Here is a 22,196-nt window from a genome sequence, read left to right as displayed (position 1 = left end):
AAATAATAAAATAAGATTGCAAAACTCATGGATAACTCTTCATCTTAATATTTAAATTAATAAAAGAAGGAACCAACTTATAAGTATTTTAAAATTATAAAACCCCAAAACATAAAACTTCTAGAAGAAAATATAAGCAAAACTCTTTATGACCTTGGAGTGGCCAATGATTCTCAAATAGAAAGTTTCTCAAGGAGAGAACAAAAGCACAGAGTATAAAAGAAAATTTTAGTACAGTGAAGTTCATCAAAACTAAAAACTGGCTCTTCACAGTTCACAAATTAAATGAAAAAGCAAGTCACAGACTGGGAGAAAACCTTCACTACATGCATATCTGCCAAAGGACTTCTGTTGAGAACACTTGCAAGTCAATAATAAAAAGGTAAATCAACTCAATATGAGAAATAGGCAAAAGAATTAACAGACTATTCACAAATGAACATGAAGAATGGTAAACAAGCACATCAAAAGATGCTTAACATAAATAACATCAAAAGATGCTTAACATAAATAACATTAACATTTTATTAAAGAAATGCAAATCAAAAGCATAATAAAAAACATCCCTATAAACCCATTATACTGGTTAAGATTTAAAAAAAACAGACCATCCAAAGTGTTACTGTAGATGTGGAGGAAATTAAATTCTCATATACTGCTGGTGGGAATATAAAATAATACAAGTAATTTGGAAAATCCTTTGGCATTTTTTTTTTTTTTGAAAAGTGAAACTTAAACCTATCATATGATCCACCAGAAACATATCATATTCTTGTCTTTATTCATCACCTTATTTCTTTATTATCCCATGATTGTTTTCTGTGCATTCGGGTAAAAAACAAACGAACAAACAAGCAAGTAGAACCCATAAAACTCTCCTTTTCCTATCAGGACTGATACCCTAACTGCTGAGCGCACTCAGTCTCTCAAACTCAGCTTTGCTGGAGAAATATCTGGCAGTCTATTTGTTTCAGATCAACATTTTGGTGGCCCTGTACGGGACCAGAGAAGACACCTGATGGCCCCAGGACTGGTGAACAAACAGGTGTGGTAGCCATAACTGAGCACACTGTCCCTTGCTGCTTCTCTTGCCAACCCTGGAGTTTGAAGATCTGTCTCCTAGATTCCAGTTTATGCCCTCTTGGTGTTTGAAGCTCTCCTGGCTTTCTTCATGATCTGTTTTAGGGTTTGCCCTTTCTGGTTAAGGCCTTGTCCTATTTGCAATATTCATTTGGCACTTTGGTCTGATTTTGAGATCAGACTGTTTCAACTGTAACTGGCTAAGAAACCTTCTGCCCATTCCTTGGGGAACAGGGGTAGTTTCGCCAAAACTGTGCTATTTTTCACCCTTCAGCCCATTTCTTTGGAGTATGGATTGTTCTACGGGAACTGGTTGAGAAGAATTTGGCCTGGCTCCTTGGGAACAAGCTGTTCTCTCAGAACAGGCTGGTATTAAGCCTGTAGGTTGTTCGAACAATTTGGATTGCAAGCTGTTTGAATTGAGCTGTTTGAGCTGTTAGCTATTTAGCTGTTTGAAAATTGTTCTTTTACCCTAGAGCAAAACCTCTGAGAAATGAGATCCCAGTTATTTAAATATTTTAAGGGTGACCCCCTACAGGGACTCCAGTTGATTTTATTTTTAAAAATAATGGTCCTTCCCAATGAGCACTTCTAACTAAATGGACCAACCTGACCAAAGGCAATTTGGAATATCAAAGGCCATTATTGAGAACTTTTGATATCCCCAAAGTTAATTTCCTTAAAACCACTGGACTACAGTAGCTCAAAAATTTCCAGAAGTGTGTGGAATGCTTATATCGATTGGTACTTTAAGGCTTCCCAAAGTCATCAGGAGTCTAAAATTGCCTCTCTGAAAAATAAGATTTTAAGATTAATTGAGGCAAACAAAGGATTAAAAAAAGATAAAATGGCTCCTACAGCCACAGGCTCTTCTTCTTCGCCTTTTCGTCTCAGGCTCCTGCACTGGTGCTATCTTGTCTTTCCCCCTTAGCTCCTCCTGGCCACACTCTGCCTCTGGAGCTATCTTCTTCCTTCTCTTCCACACTGCCTATGCTTCCACTACACTCTCAATTCCCCCATACTAGTGCTCTCGCCAAATTTTCCTTTTTCTCTGAATCTCTCCCCTCTCCCTTTTCCCCTGAACTTGCCAGATACTGTCCCTTTAAAATTAAGCCTTCTGAAAATCTAGAGGCTAAACTCTTAGTTTCTTATCCTCCCTGGATTAAAGCTGAACTGCGAGCCATACTCAAGGACTTTCCCAAAGTAACCGAAGATCTTTACAGATTTGTTGAGGAATTTAATATAATCATTCATATTTATCAACCTGGTTTCTCCGACTTATATCAGCTAGTTCATATGGTTGTTGGTGAAGGCCAGTCCCAGCATTCGATGAAAACCACTAATTGGGAAAATCCTGAAAGGTCTCCAGAAATAAAACCAGGAGACCAGCCTGCTGACTTATTATATGAAAAGGTTGGGGCAATTGCCAGGCAACTTTATTGAGCAATTCTAGGGCTTTTTCAAAGACTATTGATTGGAACAAAAATTAAAATATTTGGGTCACATGAGCAGAGAGGAAGTGTTGCACAAGGAAAGCACTGTCTATCTGGGAGGCTGTTGATTGGGCAAGTAAAAGGAGAATAGCAGAGGGACCACTGAGACTTTCAAAATGGAGGAAATCAATGTCCTTTCAAGTAAGGGAAATGCTGGATCAGAAAACAGGCTAGACTGGGTTGAAAAGAGAGAAAACACAAAGAAAAGTGTTAAAAAAAAAAAAAAAGGCAGTGTAAAAACCTTGAATAAATTCTGTCATATAAAGAACAGAGAAATAGGACAAAATTGGAATCTAGGAATGGTTGGGTCTTCTTTCTATTTCTATCTTAAATTGGGAGATACTAGAGCATGCAGGAATTGATGTACAGACAGAAAGACATTACTGATACAGGACAGAGTGCAACCTAAAGAAAAATATTCTAAAAATGGCTAAAGAGGTTCACAAGTGGTGGGCTTAATTCACTTTTGATTCAAAATGGAGACTCACTGTAAAAGAAAAGATCCTAAAGATGATAGGGGCAAATAAGTATTACATTATATTATGTTTATTGTTGTTTGAAGAGGAGATTGTTTCCCCTGATGGAAATATGTGTGAATATGGTGAATTCATTCTTGGGAGAAAATGTTTGGGACATCTGTGGACTTCAGTAAATCTGAAAACACTGGCGTGTGAGTAACAGAATACTCAAAAAATGTTTTAAACAATGCATTATCTTACATTACATGAATTTACTATCTTACTTTAAAAGAAATATGAAGATAGATGGTTCCAATTGGTTGATTTAGTAGTATATACACTGATCACCTCAAAAATCCCTTCCTCTTTGTACCTTCCTATTGCCATTGCTAGTACATTCTCTCTCAACACATGGTCACAGGGTAGATGCAACCACTGCAGGCATAACTCTCAAATTCTTTTTGTCAGATGAGCTGAGTAATTTCACCTTAATATGTTTCTCTTGTATTAGAAGGAAAATTTTCTCCTAAATTGTTTCATCAAATATCCCAGTACATTTCATTCTTCAGAGTTTAATGATATCCTTACGCTTCAACCAGTCATGGAAAAGGGGGAATAAGATTATGTACTATGATTGCATTAGAAGATTCTGGGCCCAACTTCCCAGAGCATTGTGGTATCTCATTTTTAAAATGAAGGTACTATGAGTAAATCAGAAGAGGAGGATGGCTCTTAAATAGACAGCTAATAAATAGTTCTACAATATGTAAAATGGAGAAAATAAGAAAAGTGTAAAATCACATTTTGTCAGGAATGCTTCCTTTAATTGTTAAGCAATTTTGCATGCATATTTGCAAACATAAGTTGAAAATAAATCCAGGTTAGAGTCACTTTTCAAATTATCCAAATTTGTAATTTTAAGAGTTTTTCAAACTATTTGTACTTATGGACCTATAGCATCATAGTTTTGAACTGCTTCAAATATTCTAGAAGACTTAGGATTTTTCATCTTAGTCCCATTCTCAGAACAGGCCTACAAAAAGTAACTCCTCAATCAAGCAATAATCAACATGATCTCAAAGGCATTGCTTTTTCCATACCTCCCTCTTACATTCAACATCATCTTTTGTGACATGGAAATGCACTGGTCCCTTGATCAAAGAGAATTTTGAGAAGTTTTATAAATTGAAAAATGAAGAAATTTTTATGATATATCACAATGAAGAGATTAAAGAACATCTTATATTTTGTTTCTTCCTATACATTTATAATGTAAAAGAATCAGTTTTATGTAAATGAAATAGGCTCAACTTTGCTGTTCTATACTCTCCTAGAAACAGTTTACAAGTTCATTTTTATTCATACAAATAAATTAATATCACATGGGACATGACTTAAAGTTCCTTTGGCTACTTAAAGAATGATAAAGATCATCAGCACCACTAGTAAATACTTTTTAGAGAGACTATCAGAGTAAAAGCATAGAGTTATTTTTGAGATGCCAATATTTAAGAAAACCATGATTTCATAATAACCAAGATTATAATAAAGGTATAGGCTTCGGTATAGAAGTGACCTAAAAACATCAATTCATTGAAGATATAATATTTAGAATCTGGATATTCATATTTATTTATGATGAAATTAACCAGACACCAATTCCCTACCTGACCAGAAACTAGAAGCCCTGAGAGGAAACTCAGTGGAATCTAAATTTAGGTTGGAAAAAGTTTACAAACCTTGCTTACCTTGAGGTGCAAGGGACATAAATTTAAGGACTGACAACATAAGGTGGTCACAATGGCCACTTTTATAATGGAGATCACTGAATATTTCCTGGCACTCTACGAGACAATGTACTTTAATGTAGATTATATTGATTTACCCTAAGATAACTCTTTCCTCTTACCTTGCATTAACTTGGAGCAAATCAATGCAATCTGCATTTCAATACTTTGTTTTACTGACTTCTTAATAGAGATGGTTTGAAAAATTTGATTAGAGGACAATATGCCCACACCTGCTAATAACTGAGCTGCATCCAGGTAGGAAACTTGAAAGCAAATAAATCACTTTATTTTTAAATCCACCAAACAATTAATGCTTCTATATTCTAGAAACTTCACTGACAATGATGTGACCTTGCTAACTTTGCCATAATGTCTAAAAAGTCCTGCTTAAAAGCATTCATCTCTCACTATTAAGGCTATATATTATATGATTACATTAAAATATAAGCAGTGAAAAATACTGCTGATATATGTAAGACAAATTCATCAGGTCTCTCGTTTTTTAAATTGTTTTTAGTGATCACAATATTTCCATGACTACAGACATTATTATTTAAGAGTTAGTGGTAAAAGTGATTCTTAATCCACTGTTTTGTGAAAGTTTTGGACCACTCCTCTCCCATAGTTGTCTGTTATCCATAGAGATTCAAAGTTTAAAGGCAATGACAAGGTGTACTGATGATTCTACTGCCATTGTTGCTATATTGACCAAGGTTTAATGCATTACAAATCTGAAAAATAAATCAAAGAAGGACACTAGGGCAACACAAGTCCACCACAAAAGACATCTGTAAGAATCAGTATAAAAGGCTTATATTAATATAGGTCAATACAAAGGGAGTTGTTAACAGCATTATTTTTGTTATGTTCCTATTACATTTGAGTACAAAAAGTCACATGAGGAAGACTATGAAGCTGAGATTTTACTATTTGATGTAATTTATTTAAGAATTATATATCAATAAATGGATAATTTATACAGAGAGAGAAGAAAGAGATTGTCTCTGTCTTCCTGTATCAGTGAGAGTTAAAATAACTTGTTTCTATGATAAAGATACTTAATAAACCTTTAAGATATTTTTGGATTAGTGCAGTATGATGGCATAAAAATTAACTACATTTACTACGACCCTTCATCGTAGTAAATGTAGTTACTTCATCAACTTTTCTAATTTTTCACATCTTTGAATATTCAGCTCAACCCCTAGCTCTTTTTCTCAAATCCGTATGCATACTTATCTTCTTCAGATTCATCTTACATTTATTGTACATATTATATTATTTTGAATTTTATTTATTATGTAATCGTTTCTTCCCAGGGAGATTCTAAGCATATACACATACACACACACACATTTTCTATATTATATATCACTGGGCTTGTTCCACAGCAGGACTTATAATTACCTACAACTTGATAAAAATCTAATAAACTGTAATTCTCACATTTCTAGTCTCCTGATCAGTAAGTCCAAATCATAGGGATATTTGTAAGAACATTTCAAAATCTATTTTTATGAACTTCAAAAATAGACATTTATAAGAACATTTGCAATTGACATTCATAAGAAGACTCATTAGGCCATTTTAAAGTACATTTATAAGACCATTGACAGTTAAAAATAATTTTTAAGACAAAAGACATGTTTTTTATTAAGTGATTTCGTTAAAATTTAATACATGCAACTAGTCAGGTATATGTGAATAATCAAAAGGTGTGGTAAATAATCAAAAAGGAGTTTTCTGCATATTCAAGTTTGATTTTAGCTTTGCATAAAAAAATGCAGTATTATCTTTACTTTTAGAATAATTTCTTACGGTTTTGGTCAAAATGAAATGTGCAACTATATATATCCTGAGGCAGTTTGGAATGACCTGTTTTAGTTAGGATGGTTAAAAACATATCTACTGATTTTCATTTAAACCTCATGCACTGATTAACTCTTATTAATTTGATTACAATGATTAAAATTAGTCTTAAAGTTTGATATTTCAGAAATTTGATTTATGAGTTATTGAACTTTAAGGATATGACACCCAAGAACCTGTCTCACAAGAGACAAATTTATAGTCAAAATGTTAAGGGGTTACTTTACAGAAGAATTTCATATTCCATATTGTCTGTAAGGAAAAGAAAATCTTAGAAAATTTGGAAGAGAAAGGAATATTTATAGTTTGATAATGGCTACATCCCCCAAATATTCAGTAAACATTACACTTAATGGAAAAACTTCAGACATATCCACTTTAAAATCAGGAAAACACATGGATCTTTGATCCTGCTTCTATAGTTTAAAATAATACTTTCCAATGCTATAAGGTAGTAGAAAAAAAAAAAAAAACGAATTGGTGGGAGGAGATTAAGCCCTCATTACTTGAAGATAATATCATGATCACTGTGAAAAACCTAACGAAATCAACCATCTGCTCAAGTGGTTGAGAGATTATGGTAATATTTGGTCAAATGTAACATGAATTTTTCCACACCAGCAATAAGCAATTAGGAAGTACAGTAACACCTGTCAGAGTATGGTAAATATGACACAAAATATAAATTATATATAATATTGAAAACAATATCGCCTTATTACCAGTTAATAAAATACCCTGACCAATCTGAGCAGGAAGGATTCAGCTGCCTGGTTTAAATGTCTTGACATCATCAGTGGGAAGTTGTCTACTCTTGCTTCAACTTTGACAAGGATGACTCTTGGTGCTGTGATATTCAGTCCCTTCCAACAAAGAACAATAGCAGTTGGAGAAATGTCCACCTGGCTGTTACCTATATTTTGATCCAAATCCAGGAAAATTGGGAAGAAGAATAGTAATGACTCAGGAAAACACTGTCTACCTCCCTCGAGTTGCCTAACATTTCTCTAGAGACAGTCCCATCCCTTTCTTGTTCCCTTCCTTCTTGTAAAAAATAATAACTGTGATTATTTTTATCTCACTCCTGTTTGTAAATGGAGATTGATAGGGGTATAATGAAAGCCAATCACTTTATGTCCTAGATTGGAATTAGGTGCATTACCATACAGTTGTACTGTATTATAGAATATAATATTCATATATAGCTCAAAATAGTAATGAAAGCTCTAACATCTTAGAATAACTGAACAAGGAGTTTTCAGTATCTTATTTGCAAATGATATAAGTGATAAGGAGTTAATATCCAAAATATATAAACACCTCATACAACTCAATATCAAAAAACCGAACAACCCAATAAAAAAAAAAAAAATGGGCAGAAGACCGGAACAGACATTTTTCCAAAGAAGATATACAAATGTCCACAGGCACATTGAAAAGATAGTCAACATCACTAATCATCAGAGAAATGCAAATCAAAACCACAATAAAACAGAAATGACTCACAGATATAGAGAACAAAGTAGTAGTTACCAGTGGGGAGTGAGAAGCAGGAAGGGGCAATATAGGGGTAGGGAATTAAGAGATATAAACTACTTTGTATACAATAGATAAGCAAAAAGGATATATTGTGCAGCACAAGGAAATATATCTATTATTTTGTAATAACTTTAAATGAAGTATAACCTATAAAAATACTGACTCACTATGTTACACCCCTGAAACTAATATTGTAAATCAACTATACTTCAATAAAAAATATTCTAAGGGCAACTGCTTATCGAGGTGATTTTTGACCACCCAAGTTTTAAGCAAGACTTTAAAACTTGCTGACAACTCTGTACAAAACTTCCATCCTATTATAAACACATATTATGTGTGTATAAATAAGATAACATGTCCTGAAGATTACTAATCTTTCAAATATATATTTTTTTGGATAACCAAGGAAAATTGTGGAATAGCTACCCCGGTGTACTTCATGAAATAAGGATTGTTTAGCATTGAGTGGAACCATGTATAAAAACCTCCACAATTAGATTCATTGATTGTAGACTCCTGTTATCCTTTCATACTTAATATTGGTTTAAACTGCTAATCAGGAGAATTGACAGTAGATTTCCTAATTTGAGTTCAAATGTTGCTCATGAATTTCATAAAGCATTTTCCCTTTTCTTTCTTTTGAGCATATGTGAATATTATGTATTCATGAAAATTCAGTAAATTTAACTTTAAAAATGTTCTTCATGAAACATTTTCATAAAAGATATGCTTTCATTAATTTTATGGATGGATGACCTGTTATATCCATATTATGAAGCTATGCATGAAATTCAACTATTCTATGAATAAATTTGACTCATGAGAAATACTGCTTAAAAGCCACAAAGAAGCACATACTGGTGACAATCATTGATGAATTTCTGAATTTTATTCTGTGTAATTGTTACTAATAAAACCTAATAAATTTGAGTTTTAAAAATTTTATTTAGAAAAAGTAATGTTCAATATCATCAGGGAAATTTTATAATTATTAACTATATAAACAAATACCATAGTACTCTATTAAAAATTAGTTGAATAAATAAAAAGATTTAACATGCTAATGGATTAAATGGCTGATTAAACTAGTAACTAAATGCAATCCCAAGAAAATTTTTATTTTAAAAGTAAAGAGCATTAAATAATGTTTGAAAAAAGAAAAAGCATGATGAGGGCTCACCCTACTAAATATTAGCACACAGTAAGAAGCTGCAGAATATAAATAAATGGTTCAGAATAGAAAAATAAGAGACAACCTATGTTTATATGACAATACAAGATAAAGAGTTCATCACAATCAATAAAGAAAAAATATGTTTCATTTTTAATCTTGAGAAAACTGGATCACTATTTAGAGAAAAAAATAAAACTAGTTCCTTATCTTACATTAAATAAAAATATAGACTCAAATTAGAGGACAAAATGTTGAGACTATCCTAATTAACTAGTCATAGGGAAGTACTTCTTAAACAGGACCCATGTAGCACAAATGGTAAGGCAGTTGTGAATTCATTCACATTAAATAAAATTGCCTTTGCAGGAAAGATAAGCAGAGTCAGGTTAACAGAGAGATAATTACCTGGAAGAAGATATTTGTGAAAAGCACAATTAGGACATAATATTTAAAATATACAATATAAATAATTCCTGCAAATCAAGGAACAAAAATAGAAAAATGAACAAAAGATATGCATATGCAATACCAGACCTGGATATATATCCCAAAGTAGCATTACTTAGGTTCATGAGAAGAAACAAAAATATTTTTCCCAATTCCCTTTGTAGTGGTAGAGAATTCATGCCAAGCCAGTATCAACCAATAGGGATACAAATATTTTGTTTCCTGATGCATGTAAACACTATGCATCAGGAAACAAAATTTCAATGTAGATATACCTATGTGTATGTTTGTGTTTGAAAGAAAAATATTTTGAGTAAAATAAGTAACAAAATAAGTAGCTGGAACAAGTAAGAAACAGAAAGAGATGTCCTTTGGCCACTCTACAGAGCGAGGATGGATCCCTTCAAACATTTGGTTGCAGTGTCGAGACTGATGATGTATCCTCATGAGACTTTCAGGGGAAAACAGGGTGACTCTCAAGCTGGTCAGAAAGACGGCTTAAGAAAGCAGGAAAAGGAGACTAGTCGGAGTTTTTCTAGTGGTTATGAAGTGAGCTGGGGTGAGTGTTGCCATGCATGGGAAGGGACTTTATGATTTGAACCTCCCATCTGCACCAAAGGAGAGAACATGCATGCTTTCCTTTCAGCTTATTCAGCTGTGCAGCAAAGGGAAAGGGGGAGGTGGAGCACCATAGCTGTCAGTAAAGATCAAAAAACAGACTCAGACTCTATTATAAGATCTGTAGCAGAATAGCACATATATACATGTAAACAGACACAGACACATAGACACACAGGCACACACATAACAATATGCATCTCCCAAGAATAGTTACATGTCCAACACCTTCAAGTACACTGGAGTTGAAGCCTATATAGGTGGTGGGGAAACAAACTAACAATCTCACAGATGCATGTTGAGCATGGAATGGAATAATAGGTATCATAATAAAAATAGCAACCACTGATTAAGCATATGCTGTATTTTAAGAGCATTAAATGTATTATCTTACTGAATCAACCTTCTGAATAATTCAAAGAAAACTGAGTCATATGAGAAACTACAAGATGGTACACTAGAATTTGGATAATTATCTCTGCCCATTCCAGGATCTCTTTCTAGTGCCTCAGTTATGACAGACATATTATGTGTTTCCCTTAGAACATGTTTTACAAACCCTGACACATTTTTATCCATATCTCTTTATTTGAATGTTCATAACCTGTCACTGAAAAATGGTATGGTCTGTAGTAAGCGTAAAGATACGCCTAAGTGCTAGAAGCACTGATTATAATATAGAAAGAAACCTTGTTTAATATAAATATATATCCAGATGTAGCCATTATTTCTCCCTTGGCAATAATATCTTTGGTGAAATAGAGTAAGAACCTAACTGAAAGTTTCAATACATACTGAAAATTTTTATACATTATTTCATGCTTCTACAACTAGGGCTTGACTGTAAAAAATTTAGAAAAAGTAAAAATAAGATTTGCAAAGTGAACAATTCTATCATTGTGGCATTCCCTTTTTTATCTTATCTAGAAAATGTCACCTGATCGTTTTTTTCTGATTTTTTTGTACTTCTCTCTACCTGAATTGTAAAATGCCCTGATACCTGTGTGAGTCCTTCCTTCACTCCCTAAGGGCCTCTGATCAAGTATTGGTTTCTAACAGAAGTCTTAACAGGTCACCCCATCTTAATCTGGCACTCCCTAAGCCCTTCTCCTTGCTTTTTCCCTCTCCTTAGTACTTATCAACATTTAGTTCATTACATATTTACTTGAATGTTTATTCATAGTCACTGGTCCTAAATTATGAGCTCTGATATTTTGTCAACCTTCAAATACATTTTCAGTGGTAAAAATAACAGGATTAACCTTACTCAACTCGTCCTTTTGTTACCAGAGACCAGATATTGTTCCCTACAATGTTGTTGTTCTGATTTTCCTGTCTTATGGAAATATTTTGTTCAGTAATTGGCTTGTGGAGAAGATACATTTAAGCTCCATCCCTGTTCATATTTTGATACATTAAAATTCATAATCTGTATGAATTTATATATTTTATAAGATATATTAGTGATAATATAACTTTGTATTTTAAAAACACATTAATGTTTTATAAATTGAATTTCTGTGTCAGGAAATTCCATGGATTCTAGTCTCAGGTGTGTTTAGTTCTCTTTATATACTTATTACAATACTATAATTTTTTAAATTTGAATACATTTTATTCTTCATTTGGGATATCTTCAGAAGGGAAAGTTATTTTCCCTTTTTTTCTTAAAAGAACATAGTGGAAACTGTTGTCTGCCTAGATACATTCACCCCAGCTTCCCTGGAATTTTTTCATGACAGAATTTCTCACGAGTCTAACTTCCACTCTTTCCTCACGGCCATGAGCCTCAAGAAAGTCCACCTGCTTTCCTAGCCAAAGGAGCTGGTTCCTCTTGGGTAGAAACCAACCTTATAATCTGTATAATATAAACTAATTCCTTGCCAGTGACTAGCTTAAGCATTAGAATATTTTTGTCAATATTTATTGAGAAATTATTGGGGGCAAGGAATGACTTCTGGGAATTTTTTTTCTGGTTTTGCTCCTAACAAGCACATGAGGGATAAATGGCCTCTTTTATGCCTCTGGACACTGTTGTATCTGGATGCAAGAACTGAAACTGCTGTTGCCATTAAATGACCAGAATGAGACATAGCCTGAGGACAAAACAAACACAGGGAGCAGATCAGAACTAAAGGAAATGCAGAGAAGTGGATTTGGAGCCTTGCTCATACCATGCTTGGAGACACCATATATTTGAAACTTCTTATTATGTGATACATTTCCTATTAATGAATAGAGATAATGTTTACTACTTGAATCCAAAAACATTCTAACTGATATAAAGCATAAAATATATCAATGAGATGCATATATATAGGCAGAACACTCTGATATAAATCATGGTAATATTCTTTGGATCTGTCTCCTAAGACAAAATAAACAAAAGCAAAAATAAGCAAATGGGACCTAGTTAAACCTAAAAGCTTTTGCACAGCAAAGGAAACCATCGACAGAAATAAATTTATGGAATGGGAGAAAATATTTGCAAATGATATGACTGACAAGGGGTTAATATATAAAATAATACAAACAACTCATACAACTCAATATCAAAAAACAAAACAAAACAAAAACCCAATCAAAAAATAGGAAGACCTGAATAGATATTTTTTCCAAAGAAGACATACAAATTCCTAACAATGGCTAACAGACACATGAAAAGATGCTCAACATCTCTAATTATCAGAGAAATGCAAATCAAAACAATGAGATATTACCTCACACCTGTCAGAATGGCTATCATCAAAAAGCCTAAAAATAATAAGTGTTGACAAAGGGAACCGTCCTGCATTACAGGAGGGAATGTAAATTGGTACAGCCACTATGGAAAATACTATGGAGGTTCCTCAAGAAACTAAAAATAGAACTAACATATGATCCAACAATCCCACTCCTGGGATATATTCAAAGAAAACTAAAAGATTAATTCAAAAAGATACATGCATCCCAATATTCATAGCAACACTATTTACAATAGCCAAGATATGAAAGTAACTCAAGAGTCCATCAAATGATGAATGGATAAAGAAGATGTGATACATATATATATGTATATAAAATTTAAAAAGATTGAAATTTTGCCATTTGCAGCAATGTGGATGGACCTAGAGAATATTATGCTTAGAGAAATAAGTCAGACAGAGAAAGACAAATATAGTATGATGTCACTTATATGTGGAATCTAAAAAAAAAATCCAAAGAAAGCATATAGCAAAACAGAAACAAACTCACTGATATAGAAAACTAGCGGCTACCAGTGGGGAGAGGAAAAGGGGAAGGGGAATGTTAGGGGTACAGGAATGAGAGATACAAACTACTATGTAAAAAATAGATAAGCAACAAGGATATATTGTATAACACAGGATATTAGAGCAATTATCTTATAATAACTTTTAATGGAGTACAAATTGTAAAAATACTGAATCACTATGTTGTACACCTGAAACTAATATTGCAAATCAGCTATACTTTAATTTAAAAAAATAAAATAAAATTTAAAAATGTATATATCTGTGAGATACCATAAATAATACATGTTAATAATATTAAAAAATAATGATAAATATTAATGGTAAAATGGATTTTTGTTTGCTAATGTCAACTGTTGCTAATGATGTGAGGAAAATGATAATCTTGGGCGTTGCTCCTTGGACTGTAGATGAGTACAGCCATTTTGGAAGACAATTTATCCATAAGAGTAAAAATTTTAAATGCACTCAGATCCTGCAATTCCAATACTCATTGTCTGCCTTAAAGAAGCTATCACATACACACAGAAGACACATACAAGGCTATTCATTCCAACCTTGCTTTAATAGGAAAAAGTGAAAATATTCAAGATTTTTCATGATTAAGGGAATGGGTAGATAAGAGTGAATGATATTTTGAAAAACTATGTTATTCATTTTTGTTTACCTGCCCTCTTTACTCCAGTTCACCCAAAGCTTCTATCTCTTTGAAAAGAGTTAAAAAATAATGCAATCAGCAAACATAAAAAAAGATTATCTATCAGGAACAGAGTTTTTGAGAGAAAAATAATTCATTTACCTTTTTTTCTCCTCTTAGTTAAGGGTTTTGAAACCCAGTTTAGAGTTCTCCTCTAGTATGGAGAATAAACTCATTTCACATATGTCACCTCTGTCACTCTAAGACACTATCAGTGTTATCAGTGTTACACTGTCTTGGGGCAAGTAAAGGAATAACTGTTTCTTTTCTGGATAATGAAAATCTGGGAAAAAATCAAAACGAGAGAGGCAGAAAAGTAAAATGGTGAGACAAGTACGAACAGAACTTCTCTCAGGACTCTGACCTAAGGAGGAAAAGAAAGTGAGAGATGAGGGGTTGCTGAGACTTCTCCATCAGTATACCCTCCACCCCTCACGTATATAAAGAAGTGTTGTAGTGTGGGTATCATGTACCTAAGTGGCTACATTCACTAGTCTGTGCATTATAGTCTGTCAGAGAGGGGGCCTTAGGGTTTGTTCTCCCATGTCACCCTCAGTCTCTTTGCATTGTGGACATGAAATTGAAAGTAAATGGACAGGCCATGGTGCCTACTGTAGCTGCAAGAGATGAACCTGCAAAAGGAGAAGCACTAGATCTCTGGGCCAATGGGCTGGAACGATGAAGTAGCTACACTCAGGGGTTGCATTGAGGAGGGCACATAGAAGGCAGAGTGCTGATGGCTCCTAAGGTGAGAGAAAACAGATTAAAACTTACCTCTCTCTTAAATTTCATTTATGAGTGTCTCCCAGGATCACAACACCAAGGTAGACAAGCAACAGTGCTCTAGAGACCAGACGAGGCACAGAATGGTATGCCCAGGGGCCGAATGTTTTCCTGTCTCTTGAGTTCAAAAGAGTTCACTGTTCCTCAATCTCCTCACTCCCCTGATAAAGTTGATTCGTATATCAGGACCCACACAAGGGCTGCTGCCCCAGTGGCCCAGCCCACGTCACTAAACTAAACCCGTCAGCCCGCACTTTTGGGGAATGCCTCACTGTCAAAGAAAGCTAACATACACTAATCACAATCCTCTAGTTCAGCTTTAGTTAGCTTACCTTAGAAAACTGGACCTGTTAACCTTATGAGGAAATCCCTGATCTCCCAGCCAATCATGCTGTTTCCCCACTGCCTCTTCTAATTCTCTATAAAACTCGATCTTGTCCCAGATTCCTCTGGAAGAATGCTCCACTGCTTGTGAGGAACTGTATTCTCCCAATCCATAAGTTGTTTTCCCTTGAATAAAAGACATCAAACTCATCACTCAATTGTTTTAGTTTTGTCACTTGACACCCTCAAATCTGTTTTTCAAGAGCTGCTCAAGGAGTGGAGAGGATATCTCAGCAACTGATTTTATAAAACCAAAACAAAAACTGTCTAAAAGGCATTCTTAAGTTTTTGTCTAGGACTAACTTTTAACTGGATTGGGCAGTTTCAGAAACTGAAAGAAAGTCATATCACATTTAGTTTATACACCAAAGAAATATTGTGAGGTAAGGATTCTGGAACAATTGCAAAGGGAGGCAGATCGTATGTACAGAGAAATATTGCTCTGATGCTGTTTGATGCATCTGATGCTGTTTCAGTGTTTATGACCTCCACTTCTTATTTTAGAAAGTTTAATTCAATAAATTTATAAGAAGAGTCAAGGCCAAGATTTAAGAAATATAACTTAAACTGCAAAGAACTTTTATGATATCATAAGATAATGAATTATTATGCATAATAGCAGACCTTGGGTAATTCTGTCTCATGTTTTAATTATTTTATTAGTTTATCTTTTACAATTATCATTCCTTTTCAGTTTAAAAAATATCTTTACACTGTTAGTGGGAATGTAAATTGATGAAGCCACTACAGAAAACAGTATGGTGATTCCTCAAAAAATTAAGAATAGAACTATCTTATGATCCAACTTTTCCACTTCTGTGGGTTTATCCAAAGAAGAAGAAAACACTAACTGGAAAAGCTATATGTACATCCATGTTCATAACAGCATTATCTATAATAGCCAAGATACGGAAACAACCTAAGTGCCCATCCATGGATGAATGGATAAAGACATGGTGTATATCTACAATGGAATACTACTCAGCTATAAAAAAAAATTAAATATTGCCATTTACAACAACATGAATGGATCTTGAGGGTATTATACTAAATGAAATAAGTCAGATAAAGAAAAACAAATACTGTATAACTTTACTCATAGGTAGCGTTAAGTAAATAAATGAATAAATAAAGAATCCTTAATTCCAACCATGTTGGGAGCACCATAACCTACTGTGGAAACATGTCTTAACTAGTGTTATATATTTTGACTGTAAAAACTATTTTACAAAAATATTAAATGCTTACTCAAGATGTTTAGCTAGATTTGTTCATAAAATCAGTCATCTGTGGTTAATATAACTAAGATAATCTGTAGCAACCCCAAACTTTCAGAGATTGACACACTTTGAATATGTTTCAGCCAAAGTGCTTCTTAGTGGTCTTGATCCCATGAACTTTTCACTGAAATATAAGAAATTCCTTTCCTAGAAATTTCCTCTGGAACTTGATTTAGAAAAAAAAGTAGGTCAATGCCTTTGCTATTTGAACGATGACTCTTTTTAATTGAATCTAGCCAGAGATTTTTGAAAATGTTTGTATTATTTTCCTCCTCTATTTTTAGAAATTTCCAAACTTACAGAAATGTTGACAGATGTTAAATATAATCACTCACATACTCTTCACTCTGGATTCATCAACTATTATCATTTTCCCACTTCATCTATCTAACTCTCCATGTTGGTATGCATGACATACATGTGTACATTAATATTAATAATGTTAATTTAAATATCAGGCCTTGTCTGTTTCTTTTAGCTTTTTCCTTTTGTTCTCTTTTGTCTATAGAAATTTATCTGCTTAAACCATCTCTATTTCTAAATCTCTAAAAATTACCTCTAAAAATTTTTGTCAATTTTTGTGAATGAAATTTTCCAAGATATTTGCTCATCTAGATTTTAAGTTAATTTTCAAATAGTCAAGATTATTGATATACTCTACTTAAATGGCTTTTCCTTTTTATTTATTATTCTGTAAAAATCTACTTTCCTTTTTTCTGTTAAAGATTAGGTAGTGGTTTGCTTATTTTTTTTTTTCATTTTTTTTTTTTGAAGAATCCATCTATCTATGTATCTATATACACACACACATATTTGTGTATTATACACTACATAGTTACTGCTTTAATTTTAAGCTATATTACCTACTATTTAGTTACTGGTTTTATTTCAAGCTATTAACTTCTGCTTTATGTGTATCACTTTCCTCTTCTGTTTATTTGTTTACTAACATTTGCCAACCAATTTCTTTTGAGACTTTTTAAAATTTATTTTCCTTCTTTTCTTTTTATTGATATATGTTTCTATTGATAACACAGTACTATGGATTTTCTTTTACTCACTGCTTTAATTTTAACTCATAAATTTTGATAACAAATATTTTAATGATCAATTTTAACATAAAGACTGTATTTTGGGTTTGTATTTCTCTTTCACCCACGAGCTATTTAAGACTTTCAAACTCTCTAAGTAGAATGTTTGATATTAATTTCTAGTTTTTTGTATCGTGACCAGATTGTATTTGTAATATATCTGTAATTTGGAACTTGTTGAAGCTTTTTCTTTTTTTTTTTTTTTTTTTACATAGCATATGGTCAATTTTCTAGGATGCTTCATGTGATCTTGAGAAGTATATTCTCTACTATCACCTTGGAAATTTTGATATACATGTCCCTTTATTTTGAGTTGTATTATCCTTACTTATTTTTTCCCCACTTGACCTGTCTTTGATTCAGTGATGTGTTAGTCTTCTAATATTAGTGTATTTCTGTCTATTCCTTCTTTCATTTCTTATAGTTTCTGCTTTAATTAGGTGTTGCCTTGATAGTTTGTTTGGATGTTAAATGCCTGATTTGCATTTTCTCTCCTGAGTGTCTTGAAAATGTTGCTCAACCTGCCCTTCTTTCTTACATTGCTATCAAGGATTCTGGTTACAGCCAAATTCTCTTTCACACAAGTGATTTCTCTGATCGAAAGTTCAGAGGATTTTTTTCTTTTAATGTTAAAGTCTGATAATTTACCTGGGTAAAGCCTAGAAATTGATGGCTGTGAATCAATTCACCCAGGTGCATATGGTTACTGTCAATATATAGATTCAGGCTCTCTTTTATTTAGGGAAAATTTTCTCAGATTATAGTCTTAATGATTAGTTCTGTTTCATTTATTTTTCTTAGTCTTCACAAACTTTACTTAAATGCATGTTGGATCTTCTTGGTCTTTTACTTCCATCATAGTTTCTCTGATCATTATTTTGTCTCTTTTTCATTTTAATTTTTATATTAACTTTGGTTTATCAGTTCATACTTGTCAATGTGCACTTTATTGCACTTCAATATGTTTTAATAATGCATTTCCACAGATGTAGAGAACAAACGTATGGACACCAAGGGGGGAAAGTGGAAGAGGGGGTGGTGGTGGGATGAATCGGGAGATTGGGATTGACATGTATACACTGATGTGCATAAAAGGGATGACTAATAAGAACCTGCTGTATAAAAAAATAAATACAATAAAATTTAAAAAATTACTTTACCAGAGATGTAATTTGCAAATTAAAAAAATGCACTTTAACATTTTAATCAAAATTATTCTCCCTTGAATATTTTGAAATTTAGTCATTTCTCCAGTAATTTTACTTGCATTTTTACAGAGTCCCACTAGCTCTCATTTGATATATTTCTAATTTTGTCATTTCTGATTTCTTGTGTTTGATTTCAGATGCAGTGGATTTGTACTTATTTCTACACATATTTCTTTAAAGATGTGTTTGAGGCATCTTGTTATACTTTTCATTTGATTTATGTTTGCTTTCTATGTTTGTTGGGGGATGATGGAGTGGGGATTTTCATCATGAAAATCTATTGTTGTTTTCTCTTTTCTTCTTATAAAAGTTTTGTAAAGATGTTGTTAGCTGTTTTCTGTTCATTTGGAAACTGACCAGCAATAAGAAGTGATTCTATGTAGGCAGGAGTAACAGTCCTGGGTGGCTGACTTGATTTCTTACATTGAGAGTGACTTTGTTTCTTAGTATAGCCTGGTGCAATTTCATTAATCATTTTCACCTTTTTAGTGAAGAGGGCTTGTTTTTCTGACTTTGTGAATCTCTATTCATCTCTATTAATTTGGTAGGACCATTAGCTTCAGTGGTCCTCCTTAAGATTGTCTCCTCAGGTTCAGCATCTTCTCAAGCTCCTTCCATTCAATTCTCTACATTCCAGTGTTCAAATGTACCCTATCTCAGACCTTTCCCAGTATTTTTGCCAAGATGGGACACTCTTATTCTGAATGTGATTTCATCTGTGTATCAACATGCTTAGGGTTCTGAGAAATGTTCTTTCCCGGGCAGTCTCTACCTGATTATTCATGGGCTCCAGAAATGGATCCGATTGTATAGAACGTTTCCATACTTATACAGGAACAGCTTGTAGTACACCCTGCCTCTGCATTTTGCTATGGAACTAGGTAGTGTTTCAGTTTTTTTTCCCTTCTTGATGAACTGGTTTTTGGACTGTAAATTAGGCAGCAGCCATTATTGTAGAAGATGCTGAAAGTTTGTGTTTAATTTTTCCAAAAGTCACCATCTACATAAAAATAGAATTTACCTCTGTAAGCATAAAATATATGTCACATGATATTTAGCTATAGATTTACACACATGGTTACATCAGTGGGTAAGAAAGTTGTAGTAAATGGGAAGTTGTTAAAGACTCATAAATGTAACATTTTTACAAAAGAATATTAAAAAATCATATTTCCAAAGACCAATTCTACCACCTTCCTCAAATTATTAAGTAAATATTACTAAATCAATATATTAATGTGGTTGTACCAATTTACAACTTTTCCATTTCTTCCCTTAGGTATTTTGCCTAAAAGAGCTCTCTAGCTAAGAATTAGCTAAAGAATTATTACATTTGTGTTTCACTTCACTTTTACAGAAAAATTTTCTATACTTCTTAAATTTATGTAGTTCTACATGAAAGGAAAATGGTAAACACAACACTTAGTGTGTATTATTCCAATTTAATACAGGAGATTTTACAAGTGAGAACACTAGATAACCAAATATAATATTCACAGACAATAAAATATTCAGAATTCAACAGCATGTAAAGAGTAAAAATGACTAAAGCATTAACAAATAAAAATGTTCAAGGGCAGTCCGAAAATGATTCAGGCAATAAATTTCTACACTAAGTCAATAAATTTGTTTTATTTAAAGTCAGCCTGGAACATTCAGCTAACCTCAGAGGATCTCATAAAGACTTGAGGCTAATGGACTATATCACACATTAATGCTGAATGCATGGGCACCTGGAATCCCTACAGACAACTGTAGCCAAAGGCCAGTCCTCCAGTGGTTTGTAAGACTAATGCTAGATTTCTAACAACAGAGTAGTATCAGCAGGAAGTACAACAATAGGCAGTTCAGGGTAAAAAGCTACAGCTAGCTACAATGAAGTGCATCAGCATGGGTCAAGCAAACAGAATATGCTAGAAATGCAAAACCCAAGAAAAGTAAAAACAAAAGCCATCTCAAATTACAACCTGTTGTTACTGCTATGCTATGGTGCAAACATCAAAATAAAATTCTGCACTCAAACACACACATCTATAATTAAAATTAATTGAGGACTTTTACATGTTCAACTTTTTTTGAAGAGAATGATGAAGACGTTTTTTACATTTCATAATTATACCATTATTCAAAATACTTAATGCTGATTATTAAATAATGGATGCTCATGATGAGAAATGTTTTGCATCTTATTTTATGTTTTAGAAAAGCAAATTTAATCTTACTTTCTTATTAGAGTAAGAAAGTGTGGATCAAGAGATATAAAAAACAAACAAATAAACAGTGATGGAGTCCTGGGGCAACCCCTGGCTGTCAGGAACTAGCTTGAGCATTCGGTTTGAAGAGAGAGTCCCAGCAGTGGGAAATGGGTAGAGGTCCAGATCTGAACTGTCTTTGTTTCACCTTCTCATTGATCTGGGAGGGTCACTATGTGTTCCCATGGTCACTATGAGCTGTAAAACAGAATCAACACTGTAGCCCACCAGGGGCCCACGGGTTGATACCATGGCAGTTCTAAATCCTGCTGGGCTAAAAAGATAATGAACAGAGAAGTAGGTTGAGCTGCCCTGGGCATCCTTCCCTCTATATTCTCTCTTCAAACTCTCAGGGCTGGTGGATTACATTCTAAAAGTCATTTTCTCATTCCATGTTGCTCCTTTTAGAGAGTTTAAAAATCGTCTCTGAAGAAAGAAGTTGCTAGTGCAGAGACAGCATAACAGGATGCCTGGTAGTAATTCTGGGAAGCCTGTGTTTCTCCTTGTGAAGGTTCATCCTTTCCTTCTCTAACTTACCAAGAGGACACGAGCAGAGCCTAGACCTTGGCGGTCTTTAGATACTAGACATGGTAACTCCTAACTCCAGGGGAAAGTGAGCTCAGAGTCAATAAACCAAATATTCATAGAGGATATAATCACTGTAAAAGGAAGGCAACACATAGACAACATATACTAGATGAAGCAGAACTATAGGAAGAGACAGATCAAACATATAAAATAAGCATAATACATAATCTCAGAAAGTTAAGAGACAGTAT

Source organism: Balaenoptera physalus (assembly GCF_965194825.1).
Source record: "Balaenoptera physalus genome assembly, chromosome: 5".
NCBI lineage: Eukaryota > Metazoa > Chordata > Mammalia > Artiodactyla > Balaenopteridae > Balaenoptera > Balaenoptera physalus.
This window is presented reverse-complemented; position numbering follows the sequence as displayed.